The sequence below is a fragment of the Coregonus lavaretus genome (genome assembly GCF_964263955.1).
Source record: "Coregonus lavaretus genome assembly, chromosome: 9".
NCBI classification, from domain to species: domain Eukaryota; kingdom Metazoa; phylum Chordata; class Actinopteri; order Salmoniformes; family Salmonidae; genus Coregonus; species Coregonus lavaretus.
This window is the reverse complement of record NC_139996.1, coordinates 13,965,959-13,979,619: the sequence shown is the minus strand read 5'-3', so window position 1 is coordinate 13,979,619 and position 13,661 is coordinate 13,965,959.

Sequence of the window (13,661 nt, the reverse complement as noted above, 5' to 3'; positions counted from 1 at the left end):
TTAACTTTTTTTTTTTTTTTTATATGAAAGCATATACATTCGTAGTGGAGTAAGGTGACATAACTATTGCATTGGTAAATCAAATTAAAATCACAACAAATGTAACAACAAAAACTGCTTGCAGCCTCTGGCTGGCTGTGGTTAGCTGGAAGATGGCAGGCCGAATTTGAGATTAGAGAAATTCCTTGCTATTGTCTTTCAAATTAACTCATGTCTAGATGGCTTGCCTAGGGTTTATAGCTGTCCTCTGAGTGGTCTAAATGCCAGAGATACAAAAGCGGCCTGCCAAGGGCTTATAGGTACCTATGAGTGGGGGCTACCTGCCAGAGATGCAAATCATGTCTTGAACGGCAACTCCACTCGCCCGCTGGTGGTAGGAATGTATAGCCTTGGGTGTAGGGAAAGTGGAAAATAACAAATGGGAGGATTTATTTTGCATACTGGGTTGTAATCTAATTACATTTAACTCATGCATAAAACGCACATGTGAGATAGGCTATCTGGAAGTGAATCAATGGAGGTGACTGTGATAAATCATTTAGGCAGACTGTTCCATTTCATATCAATAAATATTTACTAATGGATATACAGTAGCATATAAAGTCTATAAGGTCCATATCCAATCCATTAAAACACTGATGAAATTGTGTAATAAATTATTATAAAATTATTACAAACTATAGGAAACCTCACTTTTGATTGAGACATAGCCTACTGTGATGTTTCACTGGGGCATCTTATAACAGTTTAATTTGTATTATGTAAATGTCACTCAAGTATTTGCATAAATATATTTGAGACCAATTGACATATCCTTTCATCATCTGAAAAGTGTCTCCCTTATTCCAGCTTTTTTTATGAGCCGCTCAAAAGGATAGAAATTGAAACTCTCTACAGTACCACTCTCCATCCACTGTCTTCTATCTACACAAAGCCCTCTGTACTGTATGGATACTGTGCCCGCCAATGTGAGTTAGTAGTGGTCCGGTCTGTATTGAAGAAAATAGGAGTGTATTAGCTCTCCTCACACACTTTAGCCTTAGTTATCATAGACCACTGTGTGGATGTCTGCCATAATGCTCCTGAGCTGCCATTCACTAAAACCTCTGTTGAGGCAAACCAATCATCGTGGACTACTGAAAAAGGGTGCCGAACAGGCCCCAATCGACGGGGCTGTAGTGGAGCGTGTCGAGAGTTTCAAGTTCCTTGGTGTCCACATCACCAACAAACTATCATGGTCCAAACACACCAAGACAGTCGTGAAGAGGGCTCAACAACACCCTCAGGAGACTGAAAAGATTTGGCATGGGTCCCCAGATCCTCAAAAAGTCCTACAGCTGCACCATCGAGACCATCATGACCGGTTGCATTACCGCCTGGTATGGCAACTGCTCGGCATCCGACCATAAGGCGCTAAAGAGGGTAGTGCGTACAGCCCAATACATCACTGGGGCCAAGCTTCCTGCTGTCCAGGACCTACAGTGGCTTGCGAAAGTATTCACCCCCCTTGGCATTTTTCCTATTTTGTTGCCTTACAACCTGGAATTAAAATTGATTTTTTTGGGGGGGGGTTGTATCATTTGATTTACACAACATGCCTACCACTTTGAAGATGCAAAATATTTTTTATTGTGAAACAAACAAGAAATTAGACAAAAAAACAGAACTTGACCGTGCATAACTATTCACCCCCCCCCCCCCCCCCCAAAGTCAATACTTTGTAGAGCCACCTTTTGCAGCAATTACAGCTGCAAGTCTCTTGGGGTATGTCTCTATAAGCTTGGCACATCTAGCCACTGGGATTTTTGCCCATTCTTCAAGGCAAAACTGCTCCAGCTCCTTCAAGTTGGATGGGTTCCGCTGGTGTACAGCAATCTTTAAGTCATACCACAGATTCTCAATTGGATTGAGGTCTGGGCTTTGACGAGGCTATTCATTTTTTACATTTTACATTTTACATTTTAGTCATTTAGCAGATGCTCTTATCCAGAGCGACTTACAGTTAGTGAGTGCATACATTTTTCATACATATTCCAAGACATTTAAATGTTTCCCCTTAAACCACTCAAGTGTTGCTTTAGCAGTATGCTTAGGGTCATTGTCCTGCTGGAAGGTGAACCTCCGTCCCAGTCTCAAATCTCTGGAAGACTGAAACAGGTTTCCCTCAAGAATTTCCCTGTATTTAGCGCCATCCAGCATTCCTTCAATTCTGACCAGTTTCACTGTCCCTGCCGATGAAAAACATGGATGGTGTTCTCGGGGTTATGAGAGGAGTTGGGTTTGCGCCAGACATTTTCCTTGATGGCCAAAAAGCTACATTTTAGTCTCATCTGACCAGAGTACCTTCTTCCATATGTTTGGGGAGTCTTCAACATGCCTTTTGGCAAATACCAAACGTGTTTGCTTATTTTTTTCTTTAAGCAATGTCTTTTTCTGGCCACTCTTCCGTAAAGCCCAGCTCTGTGGAGTGTATGGCTTAAAGTGGTCCTATGGACAGATACTCCAATCTCCGCTGTGGAGCTTTGCAGCTCCTTCAGGGTTATCTTTGGTCTCTTTGTTGCCTCTCTGATTAATGCCCTCCTTGCCTGGTCCGTGAGTTTTGGTGGGCGGCCCTCTCTTGGCAGGTTTGTTGTGGTGCCATATTCTTTCCATTTTTTAATAATGGATTTAATGGTGCACTGTGGGATGTTCAAAGTTTCTGATATTTTTTTATAACCCAACCCTGATCTGTACTTCTCCACAACTTTGTCCCTGACCTGTTTGGAGAGCTCCTTGGTCTTCATGGTGCCACTTGCTTGGAGGTGCTCCTTGCTTAGTGGTGTTGCAGACTCTGGGGCCTTTCAGAACAGGTGTATATATACTGAGGTCATGTGACACTTAGATTGCACACAGGTGGACTTTATTTAACTAATTATGTGACTTCTGAAGGTAATTGGTTGCACCAGATCTTATTTAGGGGCTTCATAGCAAAGGGGGTGAATACAGTGAGGGAAAAAAGTATTTGATCCCCTGCTGATTTTGTACTTTTGCCCACTGACAAAGAAATGATCAGTCTATAATTTTAATGGTAGGTTTATTTGAACAGTGAGAGACAGAATAACAACAAAAAAATCCAGAAAAATGCATGTCAAAAATGTTATAAATTGATTTGCATTTTAATGAGGGAAATAAGTATTTGACCCCTCTGCAAAACATGACTTAGTACTTGGTGGCAAAACCCTTGTTGGCAATCACAGAGGTCAGACGTTTCTTGTAGTTGGCCACCAGGTTTGCACACATCTCAGGAGGGATTTTGTCCCACTCCTCTTTGCAGATCTTCTCCAAGTCATTAAGGTTTCGAGGCTGACGTTTGGCAACTCAAACCTTCAGCTCCCTCCACAGATTTTCTATGGGATTAAGGTCTGGAGACTGTTATAAATTGATTTTATCATTTTAATGAGGGAAATAAGTATTTGACCCCCTCTCAATCAGAAAGATTTCTGGCTCCCAGGTGTCTTTTATATAGGTAACGAGCTGAGATTAGGAGCACACTCTTAAAGGGAGTGCTCCTAATCTCAGCTTGTTACCTGTATAAAATACACCAGTCCACAGAAGCAATCAATCAGATTCAAAACTCTCCACCATGGCCAAGACCAAAGAGCTCTCCAAGGATGTCAGGGACAAGATTGTAGACCTACACAAGGCTGGAATGGGCTACAAGACCATCGCCAAGCAGCTTGGTGAGAAGGTGACAACAGTTGGTGCGATTATTCGCAAATGAAAGAAACACAAAATAACTGTCAATCTCCCTCGGCCTGGGGCTCCATGCAAGATCTCACCTCGTGGAGTTGCAATGATCATGAGAACGGAGAGGAATCCGCCCAGAACTACACGGGAGGATCTTGTCAATGATCTCAAGGCAGCTGGGACCATAGTCACCAAGAAAACAATTGGTAACACACTACGCCGTGAAGGACTGAAATCCTGCAGCGCCCGCAAGGTCCCCCTGCTCAAGAAAGCACATATACATGCCCGTCTGAAGTTTGCCAATGAACATCTGAATGATTCAGACGAGAACTGGGTGAAAGTGTTGTGGTCAGATGAGACCAAAATCGAGCTCTTTGGCATCAACTCAACTCGCCGTGTTTGGAGGAGGAGGAATGCTGCCTATGACCCCAAGAACACCATCCCCACCGTCAAACATGGAGGTGGAAACATTATGCTTTGGGGGTGTTTTTATGCTAAGGGGACAGGACAACTTCACCGCATCAAAGGGATGATGGACGGGGCCATGTACCGTCAAATCTTGGGTGAGAACCTCCTTCCCTCAGCCAAGGCATTGAAAATGGGTCGTGGATGGGTATTCCAGCATGACAATAACCCAAAACACACGGCCAATGCAACAAAGGAGTGGCTCAAGAAGAAGCACATTAAGGTCCTGGAGTGGCCTAGCCAGTCTCCAGACCTTAATCCCATAGAAAATCTGTGGAGGGAGCTGAAGGTTTGAGTTGCCAAACGTCAGCCTCGAAACCTTAATGACTTGGAGAAGATCTGCAAAGAGGAGTGGGACAAAATCCCTCCTGAGATGTGTGCAAACCTGGTGGCCAACTACAAGAAAGGTCTGACCTCTGTGATTGCCAACAAGGGTTTTGCCACCAAGTACTAAGTCATGTTTTGCAGAGGGGTCAAATACTTATTTCCCTCATTAAAATGCAAATCAATTTATAACATTTTTGACATGCATTTTTCTGGATTTTGTTGTTGTTATTCTGTCTCTCACTGTTCAAATAAACCTACCATTAAAATGATAGACTGATCATGTCTTTGTCAGTGGGCAAACGTACAAAATCAGCAGGGGATCAAATACTTTTTTCCCTCCCTGTATGAGGGGTGGCTGTTTCCCATCTAGAGGCCTGCGTGGCTGTTTACTACTTGCAATACTGTTGCCCAATGGTACATTCATATTTTACAGCATGCATAAACACACAGATATCTACATGGACGTCTCAACCTTCCAACATACCTGTTGTGCCTGACATAAACAACAATAAATGGTGGTTCACACTACTGAGCCTAGCCAAGCCAAGCTAAACCAAGCTGTAGTGAGCTGGCCTGGATACGTATCCACCATAGTCGCTGGAACCGTGCTGAAAAGGACAATTTGAAAACATATCTGAGCCAGCGCAGTAGTGTGAAAAGGGTATAAGATAAACATATTAATAATATCATATACCATGTTCTGTATCGTCATCATATAAATCTATTTATAACATGTAATAGACAAAGTGTTTGATGTCTCTCAGCAGGCATGTGCTGTGTCAGTCTGAGCTGCTTCTCTGAAACTGTACTTTGTGCACCTTGATGGGAGTTGGAGGTAATCGGTTCAGATCGTCCATTTAAACACCCTGCTGAAATATCGTGAACGTTTGGAGGCCATCAGATGCATTTACAGCGAGTCAAGGCAGACAACTCTGAATCTAAATGCCCTTCCCCAGGTAGTTGCGGTATTTCTCGCTGACAGAGGATATCATACCCCAATAACCTTTCAATTATACACACTGTTGACGCAGTGCTGCTTAGCTGCTTTAATACAGTAGTGTAGTCTGTCATTGATAATGGTAAAAATTACTGTAGCTACTCATAGCTCCAGTAAATAAGATAGGAGAAATGTGTTGATTTTTTATTTCGAAAAGCCTGTAACCATGTATGAATCAACCAATTCTACATTCCTTAAGCACTGTTTCCCTTGTTATCTCTCTGTAGGTGAAATCCAACTATTGTGGTCATGACTTTCCTGAGGACATCATTGTCATACACAGGAGCCAATAGAAGTTATCTTATCAGGGAGTAGATAAGGGGAGCGGCATCTGACAGATGCCTATCAACACTTCACATCAAACATAATCAGGACACACTCCTAGGTGTGAGAGGGTGGGAGGAGGTGCGTGTGTGTGCGTGTGTGCGTGTGTGTGAATGTGGAGTTGGGGGTGGTGGGTACAATTCTATCCTGATTGTGAGGACACGCGGGCACTAAAGTAAGCTCTATAGCAAAGCATCATAGTCAGAGCTTTATGGATGGACTTGGGTGCACCAAAATGTTACTATATGTCAGTGACGAAGGTATTCAAATTTGGACCATGTCTTGAAATCCTTCCTAATGGTTGTCTTGTATAGTAGGTATTCTGGCTCTAAGATTTGAGTGAGAGGTAAAGTAGGGGAGTAGGGGTGAGTGGGGTAAATCGAGTCAAAGGGTTAGTTGAGCCATCCCTCATTTCAAAAGAAAAAATAATACACAAAATTAATCATGTGACCAAATATTTAGGAAGAGGTCATCATTTCATGGAGTCTGTGAAGGAAGAAACCACATGGAAAATGTGGTAAGCAAGTTAGGTCCAAAAAACTAATTTTCACCATGTGACGAGGTGTGAATGAAGGAGTCAGGCGCAGGAGGTAAAATACCGAAGTCCAGAGTTTATTCCGTTTACATAAATCAAACGCCCAAAGCGTCAAACGAAACTATACAAGGGAAAACATCCACCTTGGCATAAACACAGTGAATAGTAGCTCAACCGAGCTACACGCTCTCACAACAAACAATCACTCACAAAGACAAGGGGAACAGAGGGAACACTTATACACATACTAATTAGGGGAATGACCACCAGGTGTGTGTGATTGACAAGACAAGTGATGAGAATGGGATCGGCAGTAGCTAGTACTCCGTTGACGACGAACGCCGAAGCCTGCCCGAACCAGGAGGGGGGGCAGCCTCGGCGGAAGTCGTGACAGTACCCCCCCCGCGGCTCCAGCAGTGCGTCGACCCCAGCCTCGGGGACGGCCAGGAAGACGCGGAGCAGGGCGAGTCAGATGGCGACGGTGGAAATCCCTCAACAGGGAGGGATCGAGGATGTCCCGCCTTGGGACCCAGCACCGTTCCTCCGGACCGTACCCCTCCCACTCCACGAGATACTGAATGCCCCCCACCCGACGCCTCAAATCCAGGATGGAACGGACCGAGTATGCCGGGGCCCCCTCAATGTCTAGAGGAGGTGGAGGAACCTCCCGCACCTCAGACTCCTGGAGCGGACCAGCTACCACCGGCCTGAGGAGAGACACATGAAACGAGGGGTAAATACCGGTAATCAGAGGGGAGTAACAACCTGTATGTCACCTCGTTTATTCTCCTCAGGACTTTAAACGGCCCCACAAACCGGCGGAGAGAGTTCTGAGCATATTCTGCCCATGGCAGGAACACCGACCACTCCCCCAGCCGGTCCTGACAGTAGGTCCGCAGGAACCTACCCACATCTTGATTCACCCTTTCCACCTGCCCATTACTCTCGGGGTGAAATCCAGAGGTCAGGCTGACCGAGACCCCCAGACATTCCATGATCGCCTTCCAGACTCTAGACGTGAACTGGGGACCTCGGTCGGACACTATATCCTCCGGTACCCCGTAGTGCCGGAAGACGTGAGTAAACAGAGCCTCAGTTTGTAGGGCCGTGGGGAGGCAGAGGAAGGAGGCGGCAGGACTTTGAAAAGCGGTCCATAACGACCAGGATAGTGGTGTTATCTTGGGAGGGGGGAAGATCAGTGAGAAAATCAATACTCAGGTGAGACCATGGTCGTTGTGGAACTGGTAAAGGTTGTAGCTTACCCGCTGGGAGGTGCCTAGGTGCCTTACTCTGGGCGCACACTGAGCATGAGGAAACATACACCCTCACGTCCTTAGCCAAGGTAGGCCACCAGTACTTCTCGGTCAGGCAGCGCATTGTACGACCGATACCTGGATGACCAGAGGAGGGTGACGTGTGTGCCCAGTAGATTAGACGATCACGGATAAGCGCAGGCACGTACTGCAGCCCAGCTGGACACTGCGGTGGAGATGGATCTGTGCGTAATGCCTGCGCTATATCTGCGTCCATCGCCCTACTACCGGCGCCACAATGCATGAAGCCGGGAGTATGGGGGTGTTGTCTCTGGGCCTCTCCTCTGCGTTATACAGCCGAGACAGTGCGTCTGCCTTCACGTTCTTCGTACCCGGAATGTATGAGAGTGTGAAATCAAACCGGATGAAGAAGAGGGCCCACCAGGCCTGGCGAGGATTCAGCCTCCTCGCTGCCTGAATGTACTCCAGGTTACGGTGGTCTGTCCAGACAAGGAAAGGGTGTTTCGCCCCTTCGAGCCAATGTCTCCACACCGTCAAAGCTCGGACAACAGCCAGTAGCTCTGATCACCAATGCCGTAGTTCTGCTCCGCCGAGCTGAGCTTCTTAGAAAATAAGGCACTGGGGCGGAGCTTGGGTGGCATGCCCGAGCATTGGGATAAGACAGCTCCTATCCCTACCTCGGATGCATCCACCTCCACTATGAACGGTAGTGATGGATCGGAGTGAGCCAGTACCGGGGTTGAGGTGAACAGACCCCGCAATCTACTGAAGGCCAAATCAGCCTCAGCAGACCAGCGGAGCCGGGACGGCCCACCCTTCAACAAGGAGGTAATGGGAGCTGCGACCTTGCCAAAGCCCTGAATAAACCTTCGATAGTAGTTGGCAAAGCCAAGGAAGCGCTGCACCTCCTTTACCATGGTTGGAGTCGGCCAATTACGCACGGCTGCAATGCGGTCTCCCTCCATCTCCACACCTGTGGTGGTAATGCGATATCCGAGGAAGAAGATTGACTGCTGGAAAAACTCACACTTCTCTGCCTTGGCATAAAGATACTTTTCCAGCAGTTGGACAAGTACCTTGCGAACCAGGGACACATGCTCGGCGTGCGTAGCGGAATACACCAGGATGTCATCGATGTAGACCATGACACCGCGACCAAGCATGTTCCGAAACACATTGTTCACAAAGGACTGGAAAACGAATGGAGCATTCATCAAACCGTAGGGCATCACCAGGTATTCACAATGCCCCGAGGTTGTGCTGAATGCTGTTTTCCACTCATCCCCTTCCCGAATACGCACCAGGTTGTAGGCACTCCTGAGGTCTAATTTGGTGAATAAGCAGGGCCCCATGCATTGACTCAATCACTGAAGGAATGAGGGGAAGAGGATAACTAAATCGTACCGTCACATTATTCAGTGGTCGATAATCAATGCACGGGAGTAAACCGCCATCTTTCTTCTTCACAAAGAAGAAACTCGAGGAGGCAGGTGAAGTGGAGGGACGTATATACCCCTGGCGCAGGGACTCGGTGACGTATGTTTCCATAGCCTCCGTTTCAGCCTGCGACAGGGGATACACATGACTCCTGGGAGGTACAACGTTTACCCGAAGGTTTATTGCGCAATCCCTCTCCCGATGAGGTGGTAATTTAGTCACTTGCGTCTTGGAAAACGCGAGCGCCAGATCATGGTATTCGGGGGGAATGCGCACGGTGGGGGTACCGTCTGGAATTTCCACTGTGGTCGCACCAACGGAAACACCTAGATACCTACCCAGACACTCACGTGACCACCCCGTAAGAACCCTCTGCGGCCATGAGAAATTGGGGTTGTGAAGGGCTAACCACGGGATACCCAAGACTACAGGGTAAGCAGGAGACTCAATAATCATAAAGGTGATCTGCTCAACATGCGTCTCCTGCGTAATCATGGTGACTGGTACCGTAACTTCCTTAACCAACCCAGACCCTAATGGTCGACTATCAAGTGCTCTGATGGGGAGTGGAATGGTTAGGGGAACCAATGAAATCCCTTGATGGCGTGCAAATGCCCTGTCCATAAAATTCTCAGCTGCGCCTGAATCGACTAGCGCCTTACACTGGGAACCTACCAAGTGATCGGGAAAGGAGATAGATAAAGTACAGTGTGCCGCAAAGGGCTCTGAACACGTTTGGGTGTTCGTTACCCGGGGTGATGCCTGAGTACCCTGCCTACCGCCTCCAGACCCAAAAGAACGTTGACTGCGACGTGAGGTGGATTGTCTCTTCGTGCCACCAGAGTGGCACTGTCGCTGTCCTCCTGCGCTCTCTCGACCTGCGGCTCCCCCCAGCTCCATCTGCTCGGGGTCAGAGTCGTCCGGAGTGGGAACGGGCAGACCCCTACCAGGACGTCCTCTGGCTGCTAGCAGATTGTCCCGCCAGATGGCAATGTCCACCAGTTGGGAGAACGATAGCATGGCATCCCGGCAGGCTAGCTCCCGTCGGACGTCCTCCCTTAGGTGGCACCGGAAATGGTCAATCAGGGCCCGCTCGTTCCACCCGGACCCCGCTGCCACCGTCCGGAACTCCAGCGCATAGTCCTGAGCGGTCCTCGTCCCCTGCCTCAGATGAACCAGTCGTTCGCCCGCCCCTCGACCCTCAGGCGGGTGATCAAAAACGGCCCGAAAGAGGCAAGCAAACTCCCCATAGTCCTCCAACGCGGTACCTACCTCGTTCCACACCGCGTTGGCCCACTCCAGGGCTCTCCCACAAAGGCAGGAAACGAGAACAGATACCGTCTCCCGCTCCCGGGGTGCCGGCCTGATGCTGGAGAAATACAACTCCAGTTGGAGTAGGAATCCCTTACATCGCGCTGTCATCCCATCAAACGCTGGTGGCCGGGATATCTGGATCCCTCCAGGGGCTGGGGTGTAGGTGGCTGATCCGGTTGACCAGCTGGTCTCGATAGATCGGATCCTCTCCTCTCCAGGCGTTGTACCACCTGAAGAACCCGATCTATCGCTTCCCCCAAGCTGGCCAACAGCTCCTGGACCCTTGCTACAACTCCAGGCATGGGGTCTTCTCCTGCTGACTCCATATCAGATCAGGTGAGAGATTCTGTGACGAGGTGTGAATGAAGGAGTCAGGCACAGGAGGTAAAATACCGAAGTCCAGAGTTTATTCCGTTTACATAAATCAAACGCCCAAAGCGTCAAATGAAACTATACAAGGGAAAACATCCACCTTGGCATGAACACAGTGAATAGTAGCTCAACCGAGCTACACGCTCTCACAACAAACAATCACTCACAAAGACAAGGGGAACAGAGGGAACACTTATACACATACTAATTAGGGGAATGAGCACCAGGTGTGTGTGATTGACAAGACATGACAAGTGGAGTGATGAGAATGGGATCAGCAGTAGCTAGTACTCCGGTGACAACGAACGCCGAAGCCTGTCCGAACCAGGAGGAGGGGCAGCCTCAGCGGAAGTCGTGACACACCAAGTCAAATTAATGTATTGTGTTAGAGGTTTCATGATGCTTGTATCTAAAGTAGATTGTTTTAAGATTGTTTTATACACTGAACAAAAATATAAACACAACATATAAAGTGTTGGTCATGAGCTGAAATAAAAGATCCCAGAAATGTTCCATATGCACAAAAAGCAAATTTCTCTCAAATTTTGTGAAAAAAATTGTTTACATCCCTGTTAGCGAGCATTTTTCCTTTGCCAAGATAACCCATCCACCTGACAGGTGTGGCATATCAATAAGCTGATTAAACAGCATGATCATTACCCAGGTGTACCTTGTGCTGAAGATAAAAGGCCACTTTAAAATGCGCAGTTTTGTCACACAATACAATGCCACAGATGTATCAAGTTTTGAGGGAGCGTGCATTTGGCATGCTGACTGCAAGAATGTCCACCAGAGCTAATTTCTCTACCATAAGCCGCCACCAACATTGTTTTAGAGAATTTGGCAGTCCGACCAACCGGCATCACAACCGCAGACCATGTGTATGGCGTCATGTGTTCGAGCGGTTTGCTGATGTCAACGTTGTGACCAGAGTGCCCCATGGGGGTGGTAGGGTTATGGTGTGGGCAGGTATAAGCTATGGATAACGAACACAATTGCTTTTATCGATGGCAATTTGAAAGCACAGAGATACCGTGATGAGATCCTGAGGCCCATTGTCGTGCCATTCATCTGCCGCCATCACCTCATATTTCACCATGATAATGCATGGCCCCATGTTGCAAGGATCTGTACACAATTCCTGGAAGTTGAAAATGTCCCAGTTCTTCCATGGCCTGCATACTCACCAGACATGTCAGCCATTGAGCATGTTTGGGATGCTCTGGATTGACGTGTACGACAGCTTGTTCCAGTTCCCGCCAATATCCAGCAACTTCACACAGCCATTGAAGAGGGGTGGGACAACATTACACAGGCCACAATCAACAGCCTGATCAACTTTATGCGAAGGAGATGTGTCACCCACTGTCACAGGACACAATTACTCACTTACCCCAAAGCGGCTCAACTTACCCTGTCCCTATGCTCAGCTTACCCCATACCCGGGGTAAGTTGTCCTATGAGACCACTTTTGTTGGACAAGCAATGTTTTCAAAACTGTTTTGTTTACATGAATTCTGATTATTTCGAGGGATACACAACATCCTGAAACATATGTAGATACCACAAGAGGTTGGTGGCTCATGGTAATGGCTGGAGCGGAATAGGTGGAATGGTATCAAATACGTGTTTGATGCCATTCCATTTACTCTGTTCCAGCCATTATTATAAGCTGCCCTCCCCTCAACAGATATCTTTGTTAGAAAGAATACAATATTTCCCTTGACATAGTGATGCTGAATGTAAAAAATTTGCTTAACTTACCACACTGTCCCCTACTGTTTTTTAAATTCTATTCCTAAACTCAACGCGCTGTCAGTCATTGTGAATGGAGAGAGAGAGAGAGAATGAGAGAACAAATGCACAGTTTACTAGAAGAGATGCCTTTAGTGTTAGTGTAATACATGTTGCTGTATTGTAGCTACACTTTTCTCTGCCTCCTGTTCCTCACTGACCATCTGCCTCTGTCAGATATACACTCTTCTAGCTAAACATGACTGAGACTGGGAACAAGCATCAAGAATGTGTAGGCTACAATAACATGTCTCCTTTTGAATGTGGTGAAAACTTGGACCTGGCAGAGACACAGCATAGAATAATGGAGGTATCATTTTTTTGAAGGTACACAAGGTGGAACAGTTTTTCTAAAGTTGACTCCTAACTATTTATCCTTCAGTCCATACAGCTTGGAGGACTGCTGAGTTCACACATGCAACACTGTATTAGGAGGTTCATGATACCGCTGAAAAAAAGTTAATGGTACAATCTTGAAGTCCATCAAAATGTGATTATACCTCAACAGCAAAACGACAGTACAGTAACATTTTGGACCCCATGATTTGCATTTCTGTGTCCTGGCTTTCAACTGAAAACCGGATGCCAATAGTTCACACACAGTGCCCTGGTATAGGCCTACAGTAGATACAAACACATCAGTACCTAAAAAGCACTTTAAGTCTAAGCTGCAGTGAGGACTGAAAGATGTGTTTTAAAGGTTTTGTATAATTGCAGCCAATCGTTTTGAAAGTAGAGCCCACGAGCCAAAACAGGTCCCTGAAAATTGTGCACAATGTTATCCATTTCGTATTGTATGTTACGTACTGCAAAAAATAACAAATAAATGTTCCTGCTATTAGTATATGTTATGAATTCCGATTTGTACAATATGTTACAAATTTGTAAGTGCTTAAGATCCTGTTCAATCTCTTTAAATGAACACATCTCACAACTGCCTTAGGATGTGTGTTACACAATCGCAAAGGCTCGCTCCCTCTCAATTTGCTGACCATCTGCTGAATGGGCACTCTCCCTTCACTTGGCTCTGTCTCTATTCCCAGTGTGTTTGGCTTCACGTTGGCCTACCTGTGGTGCAGATAGTGTGGTCATCTGT